Genomic DNA, 17,943 nt, shown 5'->3' on the forward strand with positions numbered 1-17,943 from the left:
CTTAGGAGATATCCTTGTGTAAAAAAACTTTTCACATATTTATTTGTTTCTTTGAAAATCGTGTCTGTTATTTCGTTGTCAAAGAGCAATTCAAAGTAAGCTAATGGCCCTTCAGCAATACTAGACGTAAATGCAGTTGGTGCAGAAATATTGTCACATTCCTTCCAGTGAGGTGAGACTGCATCCTGCACCGTCTGTTCATCATCTGAAGATCATCAGAAGACAATAAAAACTCCTCTTCCTCATATCACTCTTCATCAAAAGTCGCAGAACTTCATCTTCAGTCAGCTGGGTTATTGCACACAACCTACTACAAAAAAACTGCCATGCACACAAAGACATTAACATTTGTAAACTGTACGAATAACAATGCAAATTCCCTCAACATGAAGCTAAGGAATGTATGAGACTGCACTCTAACGCTCTCTTTGAAACTGCATTGGCAGAGAGAAAAAACATATATAATAATCGTAGATGGCATATGACGTCGCACACACTGAGCGAGCGGTCAGTGGCGCATGGTATATGCTGTCACACATGCTTGAGGGGCTAACAAGTAGACATAGATGAACTAAACAAAGGAGAAAAGTAACAAGAAAAATAATTTAGCATTGTCTCAAATGTTACATTGATTTTGTTATTGTAAGAATGCTGCTCAGGTCTTGTCACATGCAAGCTACTGATCCTACGTTCTGTTTGTCAGCTATCCATAGAAGACAATGGCTCTTCAGCGAGAGACCACAGCTGATGTTATGAGAAAAAAATTTAAAAAATCGCTGGTAGAAGTAAGTCAGTGGCATTGAGGTATTATTTAGTGAAATAATTGTGAAGGTTGATCATTTGCAGATTGGAGAAAGGTAAAACATGCTCGGGAAGACAGTTCAAATTCTTCTAGTGTGGCAACTATTTATAACTGTTCATTTGACATCCAAGGTATTCAGACCAGGGAAGTGTCCTGTGGCAGTGACCTGTATATACTGTCATGGTGTGTAAAGAACATAATCCCATCCCAACTACATTGGGCCTTTGTTGTAGCCATTTGAGGGAAAATATCATTGAATATAGTGCACACAGAAGGCTGTACAAGGTTGGTACGAGGGGTATCCCAGAAGTACCCGACCTAACAAAGAAAACTCAAAAATTTTGGAAAATAACATCATTATTTCTGTGCTCACAGTAGAGTCCTGCTATTCCAAATCCTGCTACTCAAAAAATCCATCTATTCTGAAAATAGTTCTGAAAAAATATCAATTTTTTTAAACTTAAGAACAGGAGAAATTAAAATGACATTCATGAAAAATGTGCATTTATTGTTACACAGGGAAGTTAAGTAGACATATACATAGAGCCTATGCATGATGAAAGCTTGTGAAACCATATTGAAATGAAAACCGGTTGCTTACAGTACGTACAAGTCAACTCCATTTATACAATTCCGTAGAAACATTTTTAATCGCTGCCACACACAGAAAATAACCAATTTACACATGCTTAAGAAGTAAAGTTGTCATTTTTTCTGATGAATAGTACTGAATCAACTTGAGAATGCATGTTCTGCCATTGCTGCACGAACATAACAGCTTTTGGTGTTGATGAAGTGTACTGTTCGATGTAGTGTAAGATGAGGTCAAGAGTATTTGCCATCTCTGTGTGTGGTAAGAGTTCAGTTTGAGTGTTCACCACCTCCTCACTTTCTCCTGAGTCAATCTTAGCTAATGAGCCCTGCACTATTGCTACAATGTCTTCATCTCCGTACTCCTGGTGACCATTATCATCAACAGCAGTCCACTTCTCAACACAGCTTTCTTCTGTATCTTCACTAGGACTGTTGATATTTTTAAAAATATTGGGAATCCAGTATACCAATATTTAAAAAAATATTGTTATTGCACCTTGATATATCGAAAAAAGTGTCGATTTATTGACAGAAAAAAATATCGATCTACTGACGTATAAAAATATTATCTGCACATTGTAAATATAATGCCAAATTTAAAGCTGTATATTAAAGTTGTTGTTGTTGTGGTCTTCAATCCTGAGACTAGTTTGATGCAGCTCTCCATGCTACTCTATCCTGTGCAAGCTGCTTCATCTCCCAGTACTTACTGCAACCTACATCCTTCTGAATCTTCTTAGTGTATTCATCTCTTGGTCTCCCTCTACAATTTTTACCCTCCATGCTGCCCTCCAATGCTAAATTTGTGATCCACTGATGCCTCAGAACGTGTCTTACCAACCGGTCCCTTCTTCTTGTCAAGTTGTGCCATAAACTCCTCTTCTCCCCAATTCTATTCAATACCTCCTCATTAATTATGTGATCTACCCATCTAATCTTCAGCATTCTTCTGTAGCACCACATTTCGAAAGCTTCTATTCTCTTCTTGTCCAAACTATTTATCGTCCATGTTTCACTTCCATACATGGCTGCTCTCCGTACAAATACTTTCAGAAACGGCTTCCTGATACTTAAATCTATACTCGATGTTAACAAATTTCTCTTCTTCAGAAATGCTTTCCTTGCCATTGCCAGTCTACATTTTATATCCTCTCTATTTCGTTATTTTGCTCCCCAAATAGCAAAACACCTTTACTACTTTAAGTGTCTCATTTCCTAATCTAATTCCCTCAGCATCACCCGACTTAATTCGCCTACAATCCATTATCCTTGTTTTGCTTTTGTTGATGTTCATCTTATATCCTCCTTTTTAAGACACTGTCCACTCCGTTCAACTGCTCTTCCAAGTCCTTTGCTGTCTCTGACAGAAGTGCAATGTCATCAGCGGACCTCAAAGTTTTTATTTCTTCTCCATGTATTTTAAGACTTACTCCAAATTTTTCTTTTGATTCCTTTACTGCTTGCTCAATATACAGATTGAATAACATCGGGGATAGGCTGCAACCCTGTCTCACTCCCTTCCCCACCACTGCTTCCCTTTCATGCCCCTCGACTCTTATAACTGCCATCTGGTTTCTGTACAAATTGTAAATAGCCTTTCGCTCCCTGTATTTTACCCCTGCCACCTTTAGAATTTGAAATAGAGTATTCCAGTCCATATTGTCAAAAGCTTTCTCTACGTGTATAAATGCTAGAAATGTAGGTTTGCCTTTCCTTCATCTTTCTTCTAAGATAAGTCGTAAGGTCAGTATTGCCTCACGTGTTCCAACATTTCTACAGAATCCAAACTGATCTTCCCTGAGGTCGACTTCTACCAGTTTTTCCAGTTGTCCGCAAAGAATTCGCATTAGTAATTTGCAGCTGTAACTTGTTAAACTGATAGTTCAGTAATTTTAACATCTGTCAGCACCTGCTTTCTTTGGGATTGGAGTTATTATATTCTTCTTGAAGTCTGAGGGTATTTCGCCTGTCTCATACATCTTGCTCACCAGATGGTAGAGTTTTTGTCAGGACTGGCTCTCCCAAGGCCGTCAGTAGTTCTAATGGAATGTTGTCTACTCCTGGGGCCTTGTTTCTACTCAGGTCTTTCAGTGCTTTGTTAAACTCTTCACGCAGTATCGTATCTCCCATTTCATCTTCATCTACATCCTCTTCCGTTTCCATAATATTGTCCTCAAGTACATCGCCCTTGTATAGACCCTCTATATACTCCTTCCACCTTTCTGCTTTCTCTTCTTTGCTTAGAACTGTGTTTCCATCAGAGCTCTTGATATTCATACAAGTGGCTCTCTTTTCTCCAAAGGTCTCTTTAATTTTCCTTTAGGCAGTATCTATCTTACCCCTAGTGAGATAAGCCTCTACATCCTTAAATTTGTCCTCTAGGCATCCCTGCTTAGCCATTTTGCACTTCCTGTCGATCTCATTTTTGAGACGTTTGTATTCCTTTTTGCCTGCTTCATTTACTGCATTTTTATATTTTCTCCTTTCATCAATTAAATTCAATATTTCTTCTGTCACCCAAGGATTTCTATTAGCCCTCGTCATTTTACCTGCTTGATCCTCTGCTGCCTTCACTACTTCATCCCTCAGAGCTACCCATTCTTCTTCTATTGTATTTCTTTCCCCCATTCCTGTCAGTTGTTCCCATATGCTCTCTCTGAAATTCTGTACAACCTCTGGTTTGGTCAGTTTATCCAGGTCCCATCTCCTTAAATTCCCACCTTTTTGCAGTTTCTTCAGTTTTAATCTACAGTTCATAACCAATAGATTGTGGTCAGAGTCCACATCTGCCCCTGGAACTGTCTTACAATTTAAAACCTGGTTCCTAAATCTCTGTCTTACCATTATATAATCTATCTGATACCTTCGAGTATTTCCAGGATTCTTCCATATTTAAGTACTGATTTATTATTAGATATTCTGTTCATCAACAAGCTAGCAGCCTGCTTATACCCCATAGAGCAAGAATTGAAAGGAAAATGATGTACTTTCACCCATGGCGATAACCACTTTGCTAACAATGGTAACTGTATGTAAGTGGCACAATAAAAGCTGTAAAATGGGTGCATCGTTCGGTTTTGTCACATATTGGATTTTTCCAGAACCCTTCCTGTTGACTTCCCTGTTTTTTTCATTTCTGCAAACACCAGTGACCTAGCAGTTTCAGTGTGGTTAAGTTTTAGTGGTGAAGATAAACATTGCAGTTTCTGTTGGTAGTGCCAAGCGCAGATTACATCAGCATTTTCCCTCACACACCTCCACCCACTGCAAAGACCAAGCTTGTTCATTAGATTTTTGTTCATTATTTTCAGCAGCTGTGTTTGAAGAATGCCGATGTGAAGAAATAGCACACTAGTTGTGATAAAAATTGTTTTTTGATGCAGCTAGTGTGCTTTTGTTTACATTGAAAATCTTGTTATTGCATTTGCTCTGCCACCTCCAGTGCAATCGAACCACTTCTTTGTGCCAACTGTTCTTGCCTCACACACTGAAAGAGAGAGACTGGACATGATGAAAGCTCAAAAAGTAGTAAGACTCCTTCACAGAGTGAAAGTAAAATTATGTTCTGCTACAATTTCAAAAGAAAAATTTCAAATACTTGCTGGAAATTGCGAAAAAAGTAATGTAAAATAAAAAATTGGCTCTCGATATAGTCATTTCAATAGTGACGTATTGCGGTTAAAATTGTCGCTGATAAATATCAATATTTTTTTGGAAAAAGTATTGATGTATCGATATTTTATCATCATCCCTAGTCTTCACAGACAGGGATTTTTTTGACTAATGGAAGGAGGTCACAGTCTTTTATTGGTGTAAAAATTGGGTCAACAAATTCCAATGTAGGCCAGAGATTTTTCCATAATTTTTGTAATGCACGTTTAGTGGTGTTATCTCATGCTGCAACCAACCATTAAATCACATAATTTATTGTAATTTTTGTTAAGTTTTTGCAGGAGTGTGATTTCATTTTCATCCTCTTCAAGTAAGGAGGGAAGCAGCATTTTTCTGTATTTTTTATTTATGGCACCAGTCCATAAGCTGAAGAATTGAAGTTACATTCGTGGCAGAAAAACTCAGTTTGGGTCTTCACAAACAAATTTAGTTTCTCTGGGGGGGGCAGATCATTGTCTATAAACAGCAGAGCACGATTAGGCAGTTGATTTTATCTATTCAATGAGATCACTTTAGGGACAAATTGGTGCTTGAGCCACTCCTTGAGCAAGTCTTGCTCTGTCCAAGCATTTTTTTGAGTATTATAATATACACGTTAATGTTTTTGAATGTTCACGGTTTCACCAATTTGCCTATTACACCAGCAGAAATTGGTTTGTTGCCAAGGCGTTTTGCAAGTAAATACAGTTAAATGTTCTTTGTACATTTTGAACCTGGGGGCAGATTTCTCTTCTTGCAAAGGAAGACTTTAGGTAGGCAAATCTTTAAAATTTGTCCGGCTTCTTCTGCATTGTAAACTTGTTGTGGTGAGCAGTTTTGAGAAGAAACAAGGTCATTAAATTCTTTTAGTAATCGGCAGCACCTTCATTATCAGCTGACAGTTTTTCCCCAGCAATCGTGAGCTGTCTAATTCTGTGTATTTTCGTCCAACAATCCAAAAAATGCCACCTAGCTGAAAATTGCTTGTTCAATTGAAGCACCTTTTCCTTTACCAAAGGACCAGAAATGGGGATTCCTTTATGCCTTTCTTGAGTGAACCACAAGAATAATGCCTCATCAGATTTTTCGTATGAAGATTTAGTCTTTTTTACCACATTTCAAGAGTTATTTCATTTGAAGCGGAACATAGTTTTAATGCATTTTCCCCCATTCCGTCTCACGTCCCCTCCAGTCACTATTCGTTGCTTTTATGGCACCATATTCGAGTGATAGTTTAGTAGAACTTTCTCCCTTGTTCAGTCTTTTTAACACAGCAGGTTTTTGTTTTAAAGTAATTCAGCACTCGTGAAACAAAGCTTAATAATAAATTTCAAATAATGTGTGTGGAAATTGGAAGGGAGAGGAGTAGGTGGGATGTTGGCTTTAGAAGTTGTTGGAGGTCACTAGCACATGTCCTGTACAGCTTTCAAATGTCCAAATTTTCACTCAGTATCCAATATACAGCACTTTTTGAAATACCTATGATATGTGGTAGCTTACACACTTTCAGTTGACAGTCATCCTGTTCTATTCTGTGTATTTTCTTCACAGTTTCTGAAACCATCACCTCATTTGATTGACCACACAAATGTTTGTCTTTCCAGATTGTACAGTCTTGCTTAAACACTGCCACTCAATGTTGTAAACATCCCTCAGCTGTAATGTTAGTTGAACTAAGACCTTGAAACTGAAGGTATTGTATGACATAACAATGACCATTTTTATTCATATTTTCAAATTTTCTGATTGTGTTCACTATTGATGACTGCCAAACTAGTGCAAAACAGCCAAGCATTGTCCAGTTTCAAACTTAAGTTTTATAAGGTTGATACTCTCTACCGTAGTCCTTTGTGAAATAACAATCACTATCTATGCATCAGGCTGGGTACTTCTGGGACAGCCCTCGTATCTACACTGAGGTCATGGGATAGTGATATGCACATATACAAATGGTGGTAGAATCGCACACACAAAACATAAAATGGCAAATTATTGGTGGAGCTGTTATATGTACTCTGGTGATTCATGTAAAAAGGTTTGCAGCATGATTATAGCCACACAATGGAAATTTAATAAACTTGAACTGGAATGGTAGTTGGAGCTAGGCACAGGGGACACACACTTTTGTAAAGCGTTGGGGAATTCGGTCTTCTGAGAGCCATAGTGTCAAGAGTGTGACAATGCTACCAAATTTTAGTCATTGCCTGTCACTACGGACAACACAGGGGCCGAGGGCCTTCACATAACAATAGAGAGCAGTGATGTCTGCATACAGTTATCAGTACTAACAGAGAAGCAACAATGCCTGAAATAACCACAGAAATCAATGTGGGACGTACAATGAACATACCCATTAGGACAATGCAGCAAATCTTGATGTTAGTGGGCTACGGCAGCATGTGACTGATGCGAGTGCCTTTGCTAACAGCATGATGTCACCTGCAATGGCTCTCCTGGGCTTTTGATCATATTGGTTGGACCATAGGTGACTGGAAAACTGTGGCCAGATCAGATGATTCCTGATTTCAGTTGACAAGAGTTGAGGTAGGGTTCGAGTGTGGTGCAGACCCCACAACGCTATGTCCCCTAGTTGTCATAAAAGCACTCTGCAAGCTTGTGATGACTCCATAATGATGTGGGCTGTGTTTACATAGAACGTACTGGGTCCTCTGGTCCAACTGAACCGATCATTGATAGGAAATGGTTATGTTTGGCTACTCGAAGACCATTTGCAGCTGTTCATGGACTTCGTGATTCCAAACAATGATGTCATGACAAAAGCCACAATTGTTTGCAATTGGGTAGAAGAACATTCTGAGCAAATGATTTGACCACTCAGATGACCTGACATAACCCCATTGAACATTCATGGGACATAATTGAGAGATCAGTTCCTGCACAACATCCTGCACCAGCAACACTTTAGAAATTTTGGGTGGCTATTGAAGCCGCATGGCTCTTATTCCTGGACTTGGTGAATTCATGTCATGTTGAATTGCTGCACTAAGCCGGGTAAAAGGAGGTCCAACACGATATTAGGAGGTATCCAATGGCTTTGGTCATCTCAAAGTATGTGAAATGACCAGCTTATTTGTGCTGCTCTCAAATTGTCAGATGAAAAAATGATTGCACTAGACTGTAACTCGGTGGAGTACCAATCTCTTCAAGGAGTGCCATTGTAGCTGGAACAGAATCAACCGCTATGTTGACCAATTAAGAAGCTGGAATCTGTTGTCAGTTGTCAAAACCAATGGAAAGAATTCCATAAGAAGAGGCAGTGTTCGTGTTTATATAGTATTGTGTGCCTTTAAGTGGATACAACTATTTCCATGTCTTTCCATACAGGAATGTGTTTGAGACATGTGTACAGAAATGAAATTTTGGTACATATGTACATTTTAATACTAGTGCAGGCAGTGATTTTGTCCTGCAAGATGACACTGCGTATCTACATAGTAGACAGTTCCCTCTGCTGACTTGAATATCATTTTTTGGGTGCACTCAGGAATCACAGTGATATTTGCAGTTCTCATTCCCATCCTATTCTGTCTTTGTGATGGTGGGAGTGGCTTTCCAAGAACAGCATTAACTTTATGTAGATCTTATGGACACCATCATTAACAGCATCTCTTGGTACTGTTAATGTGCTCTATTGTTGCTCACGGTATTGATGTTACTCATTACAGACAAATTGAGGCAGCCATTTTTAACATTTGGAATAAGCTCTCAGTTCAAAGACATATTCTGTGACTCCGACTGTGGTTTTTTTTTATATATATATATATATATAGGCAACCATTGGTTGCGAAAGCTAGAATTTTGTGTGTATGTTTGTGTTTGCTTGTGTGTCTATCGACCTGCCAGCGCTTTTGTTTGGTAAGTTTCATCATCTTTCTTTTTTTTTTATATATATATATATATATATATATATATATATATATATATATATATATATATAATGGAAGGAAACATTCCACGTGGGAAAAATTATATATAAAAAAAAACAAAGATGAGGTGACTTACCGAACAAAAGCACTGGCAGGTCGATAGACACACAAACAAACACAAACATACACACAAAATTCAAGCATACAGACACAAGCAGACATATTTAAAGACATATTTAAATATGTCTGCTTGTGTCTGTATGTGTGGATGGATATGTGCGTGTGTGCGAGTGTATACCTGTCCTTTTTTCCCCCTAAGGTAAGTCTTTCCGCTCCCGGGAATGGAATGACTCCTTACCCTCTCCCTTAAAACCCACTTCCTTTCGTCTTCCCCTCTCCTTCCCTCTTTCCTGATGAGGCAACAGTTCGTTGCGAAAGCTTGAATTTTGTGTGTATGTTTGTGTTTGTTTGTGTGTCTATCGACCTGCCAGCGCTTTTGTTCGGTAAGTCACCTCATCTTCGTTTTTTTTTTATATATAATATATATATTTTATTAAATTTGACCCACAGAGTCCAGTTATTATTGTTGTGATTTTTCCCGGCTTGTTGAAATTAATTTGTCCAAGTTTGATTTTTCTGTAGGAAGAATACCACTCAGTGCCACAATCTGAAGAGCAGATCTGCTGTGACCCTTATTAAAGGTGGAATGAAACATTAAAAAAAATTTTTTCAGGACTCAAAAGATCTGATCTTGCTATGTGATATTAGCAATATCTAAGACTAAAGAGTAATGTCTACTTACTGGCTATCAAGCAGAGCTGATCACTAGAAATCTATCACTAGAAATACAGATTTTAAATAATTTCTATGAGAGAAGAAAATTGGACAGTTAATCTTTTGATGGGTAGGCATGGTATCACAGTAAGAGTGATAAATTTTTTTTAAGGTGAAAGTGGATTTGCTTTATAACTTCTGACACGGGCACCTAATTTGGTCAAGCACTGCAATGTTTGTCTTGCCAGTTCGTAAGGCTTTGCTTAGACACTGCCACCCAATACTTGACTGTTGTAAATAAATGAGCAGACTTCCCCCAGAGTTGAAGAGAGTATTTAAATTATTGGGGAAAGTTGACATTTGTACATTCATTTTATGTTACTAGCTTGCTTTGGCCCTTGGTCATTTTCAGATACAATGTAAACAAACCAATAAAAGTGTAGAAAAAGCTATATCATTATAATCTTCTTCTGCGTCTTCTTCTTCAGCATTATTGACCATTTCCAGCTTCCTGGGTTGAGCTGTCTCTTTCCACGACTCTTGTCCTCTTTTAAGTACCTCTTCTGGTTGTTCTCTTCTCTTCTGTGTGGATTCCCTCACTATCCCTGTCCATTTCTTTCTTGGCTTTCCTCATGATCTCTTTCTAGTTAAACTTTCAAGAAACACTTTTTCATTTACTTCTCCCATTCTCGTCGTATGTCCATACCGCTTCAGTTTTGTTGTTTTTATCTTGTTCCGAAGTTCTGGGATTCCATTCCCTCTCTTCTTCTTCTTCTTCTTCCTCTCTCTCTCTCTCTACCTCCTCAAGTTCTGATTATGTTCTTTCTTGTCTTCCCTTTGATACTTCAAAAATTTCACCACTGCTGCCTGCATTCTACTCCCGTCTGTTTATGTTGTAGTTCATATACTAGTTGCATGTACTGGAATGACTTCTTGATAAGTTAAATATAGAGCATTTTTTCATTCTTTTTGGATGCCTCTGTTTTGCAGAATAATCCTTACACTCTGGTAGAAGCTGTTACCTTGTTGTATACTTTTTCCAGTTGCCTCAACTACCTACATCTACATCGATAATCTGAAAATCACACTTAAGAATCTGGCAGAGGGGTCATCAAACCTCCTTTGCAATAGTTCTCTCTTATTCTAATCTCGGAAAAGTGCATGGAAAAAATGAGCACATATATCTTTCTGTGTGAGTTCTGATTTCCCTTGTTTTATTATGATTATCATTTCTCCCTATGTAGGTCAGCGTCAACAAAATATTTTTGCATTCAGAGGGAAGAAAATTGGTGATTGAAATTTCATGAGAAGATTCCGCTGCAATGAAAAACGCCTTTGTTTTAATTACGTCCACCCCAAATCCCGTATCATGTCAGTGACACTCTCCCCCCTATTTCATAATAATACAAACATGTTGTTTTTCTTCGAATTTTCGTGATGTATTCTATTAATCCTATCTGGTGAGGATCCCAGACTGCACAGCAGTACTCCAAAAGAGGACGGACAAGTGCAGTGTAGACAGTCTCTTTGTAGCTCTGTTACATTTTCTTAGTGTTCTGCCAAGAAACGCAGTCTCTGGTGTGCCTTCCCCACAAAATTTTGTATGTGTTGTTTCCTATGTAAGATGTTCATAATTGTAATTCCTAGATATTTAGTCGAATTTATGACCTTTAGATTTGACTGATTTATCCTGTAACCAAAATTTAACAGATTCTGTTTAGCACTCATGTGGATGCCCTCACTTTTTTCATTATTTAGGGTCAATAACTAATTATCGCACCAAACCGATATGATTTCTAAATTGTTTTGCAAATTGTTTTAGTCTTCTGATGACTTTACTATATGTGACAGCATCATCTGCAAACAACCTATGACAGCTGCTCAGATAGTCTCCTAAATCATTTATGTAGGTAAGGAACAGCAGAGGGTCTATAAAACTACCTTGGGGAACGCCAGAAATCACTTCTGTTTTACTCAGTGACTTTCTGTCAGTTACTACGAACTGTGGCCTCTCTGACAGGACTCCAGTCACATAACTGAGACAATATTCCATAAGCACACAATTTCACTGCAAGTAGCTTGTAGTAATACAGCATCAAAAGCCTTCTTGAAATCCAGAAGTGTGGAATCAATTTGAAATCCCTTGTCAATAGTACTTAACGCTTTGTGTGTGGAAATACTACTAGATCTGTTTCACAAGTACGATGTTTCCTAAATCCGTGTCAACTGTGTGTCAATAGACCGTTCTCTTTGCGGTAATTGATAATGTTCGAATACATTGTATGTTCCAAAGTCCTGCTGCATATCAGCATTAAGGGTGTGGGCATGTAATTTAGTAGATGATTCCTATTGCCTTTCTTGAATATTGGTATGACTTGTGCAACTTTCCAATCTTTGGCTACGTATCTTTCGTCAAGCAAGCAGTTGAAGATGTGTGTTGCATATGGAGCTATTGCATCAGCATACTCTGTAAGGAACTTAATTGGTATACAGTCTGGACAAGAAGACTTGCTTTTTTAAGTATAAAACTTGCTTTTCTACTCAAGTGATGTCTACTTCAATGTTCCTCATACTGGCAGCTGTCTTCATTCGAATTCTGGAATGTTTACTTCGTCTTATTTGGTGAAGGAATTTCAGAAGACCTTGTTTAGGAACTCTGCTTTGGCAGCACTGTCATCATTAGCGTTTCCATTGCTATTTTGCAGAGAAGGCATTGATTGTGTCTTTCTGCTAGCATATTTTACCTACGACCACAATCTCCTTGGATTTTCTGGCAGGTTTCAACACAAAGTTTCACTGTGGAAACTAGTACAGGAATCTCGCATTGAAGTGCGCACTGAATTTCAAGCTTCTGTAAAAGATCACCAATTCTAGAGATGTTGAGTTTGTTTAAATTTGGCATGCTTTTTTCATTGTTTCTGCAACAGTGCTCTGACCCTTTTTGTGTGTGATGGGGGATCAGCTCCGTCATTTGTTGATTTATTCGGTATAAATCTCTAAGTTGCTGTCAATACTATTTCTTTGAATTTAGGCCACATCTGGTCGACACTTACATTATTAATTTGGAAGGAGTAAAGATTGTCTCTCAGGAAGGCGTAAAATGAATTTTTATCTGCATTTTTGAATAAGTACAATTTTCATTTGTTTTTCGAGGATTTTGGGGTTACAATATTCAGTCTCGCTATGACAAACCTGTGTTCACCAATCCCTGTATCCATTTTGGTGCTCGTTATTGGCTCAGGATTATTTGTTGTTAAAAAGTCAAATTTTTCTTTTCACAACTGTTTATTATTTGTGTGGGCTCATGAACTAACTGGTCAAAATAATTCTCTGAGAATGCGTGTTGCACAATTTTTGATTATGTTTTATGTGTACCTCCAGATTTAAACATATATTTTCGCCAGCATATCAAGAGTAAATTAACGTCACCAACTATCTTGCCATCATTTGCGACCACACTTCATATAGACTTGAAATGGGACTTAAACTCTGGATTATCGCAAGCGATTGCCTTAACCACTTTGGCTACCGTTACACATCCCCTGGACCAAACCAAACTTTCATATCTCACGCTGTCTATATCCTCATATCATAAACCACTGAATTCGTCACTTAACGCTCACAACATTTCTTGGATTCCTGCAACAGGGAGAATGAGACAATGATGAATCATGACCGACATTACCGTCATGCGCCCGTCAAGGCTTGGAATACTTACCTGCATGTTTGATTACATGTTGCACTGCATGTCCTCAGACTAATGAAAATTTTTTTGTGACTTGGTTTCTCAGTATTTTAGAAACCCTTTTCACACCACATACCTCCCACTTGCCCCAACATACACACAGTTATTACAGAGCACAATAATGGGTAACATACAGTTAATATGATTATCTCTTGACAATTTACAGATCAATATATGTACCATCATAGTGTTGCTGACATCTGCCCACATCATCTGCACATTGTATTTGTGCTGTATTATATTTTATTCCATGATGTTTTGAGTTTGTAGCTGCTTGGGATTGACATCTTGCCACCACGCAGCTACACCCAAGTGTGTCATACACTGGAGATTGCTGGTGCACATTGGTATATGTATACCAAAAATTGGCATGGTGGCACAAGTGCATAGATTAACGCTGTATGACTGACCTTTGTCGAGTTAGTACTATCTATCAAATATTGTTCCATCTGAGGTGCTCAGTGGCATGGGTAATGATGACATTCAATGCACATGCTCTGCCAAATGCTGACCAGTGGAGTTAAGATTCAGTGGTCAAAATTACAAAACTTTTTCTTGATGTGCCATTGGGTGTAAAAGTTTGCTTTTCTGATGAATATATTACACAAATCACTAATTCCCATGCTTCATCAAAGCTGCTAAGATATTCTGCAAAGCGTATTTCCACAGATTCCTTGGTAATGAATCCAGTAGGGTCATCTGAGCAAAATTTTCCTGCCAGAATAATTCATAGAATGTCCCATAGAAACACACTATTCAGGAGTGCTTAACTCTCTGGGCTGTGAAAGGGAAATGTGATGATAAAGTTCCATGCACTGTTCACGTATTGTGTGTGTTAGGTTTTGCCACACTGGCATGATATCTGTAGACTCCAGTGTTCCTGTATTTATAGGGATCTAGCCACCACCACCCTTCAAAAACTATGGATGTCTTTCTAAAGTTGTTGCACAGGGCACATGTTGTGTCTGATAGAGACAGCCTTGCATAGAAACTGTAACATCTATAATCTGTATTAAGACAATGGATATCCTCCACTTCAAGTTAGCACAGCCTTAATGAGGAATAAACATGACCATTTGCTGCAAGATAAAGAGGAGAAGAAGGATTTGGGTTTCCATAAGGATGAGTCTACAGAATGCCATGCCAGCGAGGCAAAGCCTGTATTTGTCAGACCACACTCTCAATACGTGAATAGCATGTGGAAATCGATTGCCACACTCACCTTCACAACCCAGTATGTTGGCAATAGCTGAGAATTTTGTTTCCTTGGGACAGTCTATCTATGAATTATTATGTCATGAAAATCTTGGCCATAATGAGAACCTTCTGGGATTCAATTATCTGGGAATCTATGGAAATACATTTGGCAGGAAGTATTATTGATCATGGGCTGACTCGACAGAGGGTGGTCCTGTAGCACTAACCTATGTGCATGCCCCACTGCACCAATGTTCGGTATAAACATAGCAACATTTGCCAGTAATCCCTGGTGTAAAACTCACTTCAACATGGCTACCTAGTTGTCTTCAGAAATATTGTGGCAAGATACCAACATCACCTGCTTTCGATCTCAAGATCTCATGGAACACTCATTACATTGGGAAAAATTCAGGATCTGTGAGTTATTTATGGCCCAGTCACATTAATGTGACCACCACATATGTTTGATGTCAAAGTGAAGTAAACGCTCACAGACAAGAAGTGGCAGTACTTGCAGTGGAGAGTATATAAAGTGTGTCAGGGACACAGAAGAAGTGCAATCATTCACATAATGTGGAAACAGAGTGAGTTATCTGACATCTGAAAGGGCATGGGTTTTGGGGCATGGATTTTGGGTCTAGGGTGGAAGCATTTCTGAAAAGGCTACGTTTGTAAACTGTTCGCATGCCACCGCAGTTAAAGCTCCCTACACTATACATAACAACAAAACCAGCACTGAGAGAACTGTGGTGCACTGTGGGCTGTAGATAACAGGTGAACAATGGCTGCAGAGATGTGTACGGGCAAATATGAGGGTAATCCCAAAAGTAAGGTCTCCTATTTTTTATAAGTACATAGACCTGTTTATTTCTACAATGGTTTACATCAGTTTACAGCTTGAACATTTAGCTATTTTTTGACATAATCACCACTTCTGTCAATGCATTTTTGTGGACGCTGTGGCAGTTTTTGTATGCCCATGTCATACGAGCTCGCCGCCATGCTGTTCAGCAGGTTATGAACCTCTTCTTTCACCTTGTCATCGGAGCCGAATCGCTCCCAGCCAAATGTTCTTTTAACTTAGGGAACAGGTAATAGTCACTGGGCACCAAGTCAGGACTATAGGATGGGTGGGTGATTGTGTTCCACTAAAACTGTTGTAGGAGAGCAACGGTTTACTGAGCGATGTGTGGGCTAGCGTTGTCATGGAGAATGTGTACGCCCTTGCTCAACATTCCTCTTCTCCAGTTCTGAATTGCTCGTTTCAGTTTTTTCAGAGTGTCACAGTACCTGTCAGTGTTAATTGTGGTCCCAGTTGGCATAAAGTCAACTAACAATACCCCTTTCGTATCCCAAAAAACGGTTGTCATGACTTTACCGGCAGACTGTGTTTGAATTTCCGCGGCTTTGGGGAAGAAGGATGCCGCCACTGGCGTGATTGTTGCTTGGTCTCAGGTGTGAAGTGGTGTGCCCAGGTTTTGTCACCCGTGACAATTGAGTCCAGAAAGTTGTCCTGTTCGATTGCAAAATGGTGAAGAAATGTGCAGGAAGCATCAGCTCGTTGCCGCATGTGGTCCTCAGTCAGCTTGTGTGGAACCCATCTTGTGCACACTTTCCGGTGGTTCAATGTTTCCGTTAAAATTCTGTGAGTGGTTCTTCGGGAAACCTCAGGAATCAATGTGCAGAGATCATCCAGGATGATCCGCCGATCTTCGCCCATGCTTTGCTCAACCTTCAACACTGTCTCCTCAGAAATTGACAGTCTCCCGCTCCTTTGTTTGTCATGAATTTCGGTCCGACCAGCTGCAAACTCTTTACACCACTTACGAACATTTTTGACATCCATGCACGACTCACCATACACTATCGTCAACTGACGATGGATTTCAATCGGCGCAGTGCCCTTTGCATTCAAAAATTGAATAACTGCGCGCAGTTCCCACTTGGTGGTAACATTCAACGGGAGCTCCATTCTCAACGGCTGCCAAGCCAAGACTGAGCACCTCAGCGCGGCGTGCGCATGTTTACACACAGCGCGTCAAGCACTCTTCAGAACAAATGTGACCAACTGCCACACAAACAGAGTTCTATGCTTATAAAAAATAGGAGACCTTACTTTTGGTATTACCCTCTTAGATGTGCAACTGTTGAGCAACTGACTACCTAGATTAACCACAATGAACATTTCTGTGTATGGACCTCCACAGCAGGTGCCTGGTTCATGCATCCATGCTGACTGCTGTTCATCAATGACGACGGATGGGATTTGCATGCCAGTACTGCCGCTAGACATCAACTGAGTGGTAACAGGTGGCCTTTGCAGGTGAATCATGTTATAAGCTCCATCAGACAGATGGCTGTTGGCACGTGCAATGTGAAACGTCTGAAAGCCAACAGGCTGCAACAATCATTGGAAGGATCCAGGCCAGAGGATGGAGTGTTATGGTCTGGGGAATGTTCTCATGACATTCCCGGGGTGGCGATGTCATTCTGGAAGACACAGTGGACCAACCCAAATACACATCTATCCTTGGAGACCATGTCCACTCCAATGTGCAGTTTGTTTTCCTAGGCACAGTGGCTCATACAAACAGGACAGTGCAGCATATCACATAATTCACAATGTAGAAGCATGGTCCAAAGAACACTAGGATGAATTTACCATACTCCCCTGGTCATCAAACTTCTCAGATTGAAAACCAGCCGAGAATCTGGGATCACCTCGATCGAGCTGTTCGTGCCGTGGATCCTCAACCTAGAAACCTGGTGCAGATGGCCACAGCACTGAAGTTGACATGGCTGCACACCCATTGGTACCTTCCAGAACCTCATTGACCCATTCCCTGCACATCTGTACTACAAAAGATGATTATTCGGGCTTTCGGCAGGTGATCATGTTAGTGTGACTGGACTGTGTATTTTACTTATGTTATGAACAAACCTCATCTTGCGACAACATGAAATGGATAGAATGCTACTTATCACATAGAGGAGGCATTGAGCAGCAGACAGGCACATTGAAAGAAGACTCTTAGGCCTTAAACGCTTTGAGTTGAGCTAATTGTGGTCACTTGTGCATGTGTGCGTGTGTCCGCTTTTAATATATAACAGCATTTTTTCTGTGTGCTTGTCTAACACTAAATGCCTTCTCCATGTGGTGTGTATCAATAATATATACTATCGTGGTTATAGAGGATATGGTTGAGATTTTCTCCAAAATTGTCTCCAGGTGTTAAAAATTTCGACAAGTACCTCTCACGTAATGCGAAACTATCAATGTGAAAGCTGCA

The 17,943-nt window shown here is 39.5% G+C and overlaps 1 protein-coding gene across 1 annotated transcript in view; it reads left to right on the top strand.

Moving 5' to 3' along the window:
* LOC124802434 (leucine-rich PPR motif-containing protein, mitochondrial) overlaps window positions 1-17,943 on the top strand; it is a 207,000-nt gene that overhangs the window by 88,704 nt on the left and 100,353 nt on the right. The window lies entirely within an intron of this gene.

Source organism: Schistocerca piceifrons, chromosome 6 (genome assembly GCF_021461385.2).
Source record: "Schistocerca piceifrons isolate TAMUIC-IGC-003096 chromosome 6, iqSchPice1.1, whole genome shotgun sequence".
Taxonomy (NCBI): Eukaryota; Metazoa; Arthropoda; class Insecta; order Orthoptera; family Acrididae; genus Schistocerca; species Schistocerca piceifrons.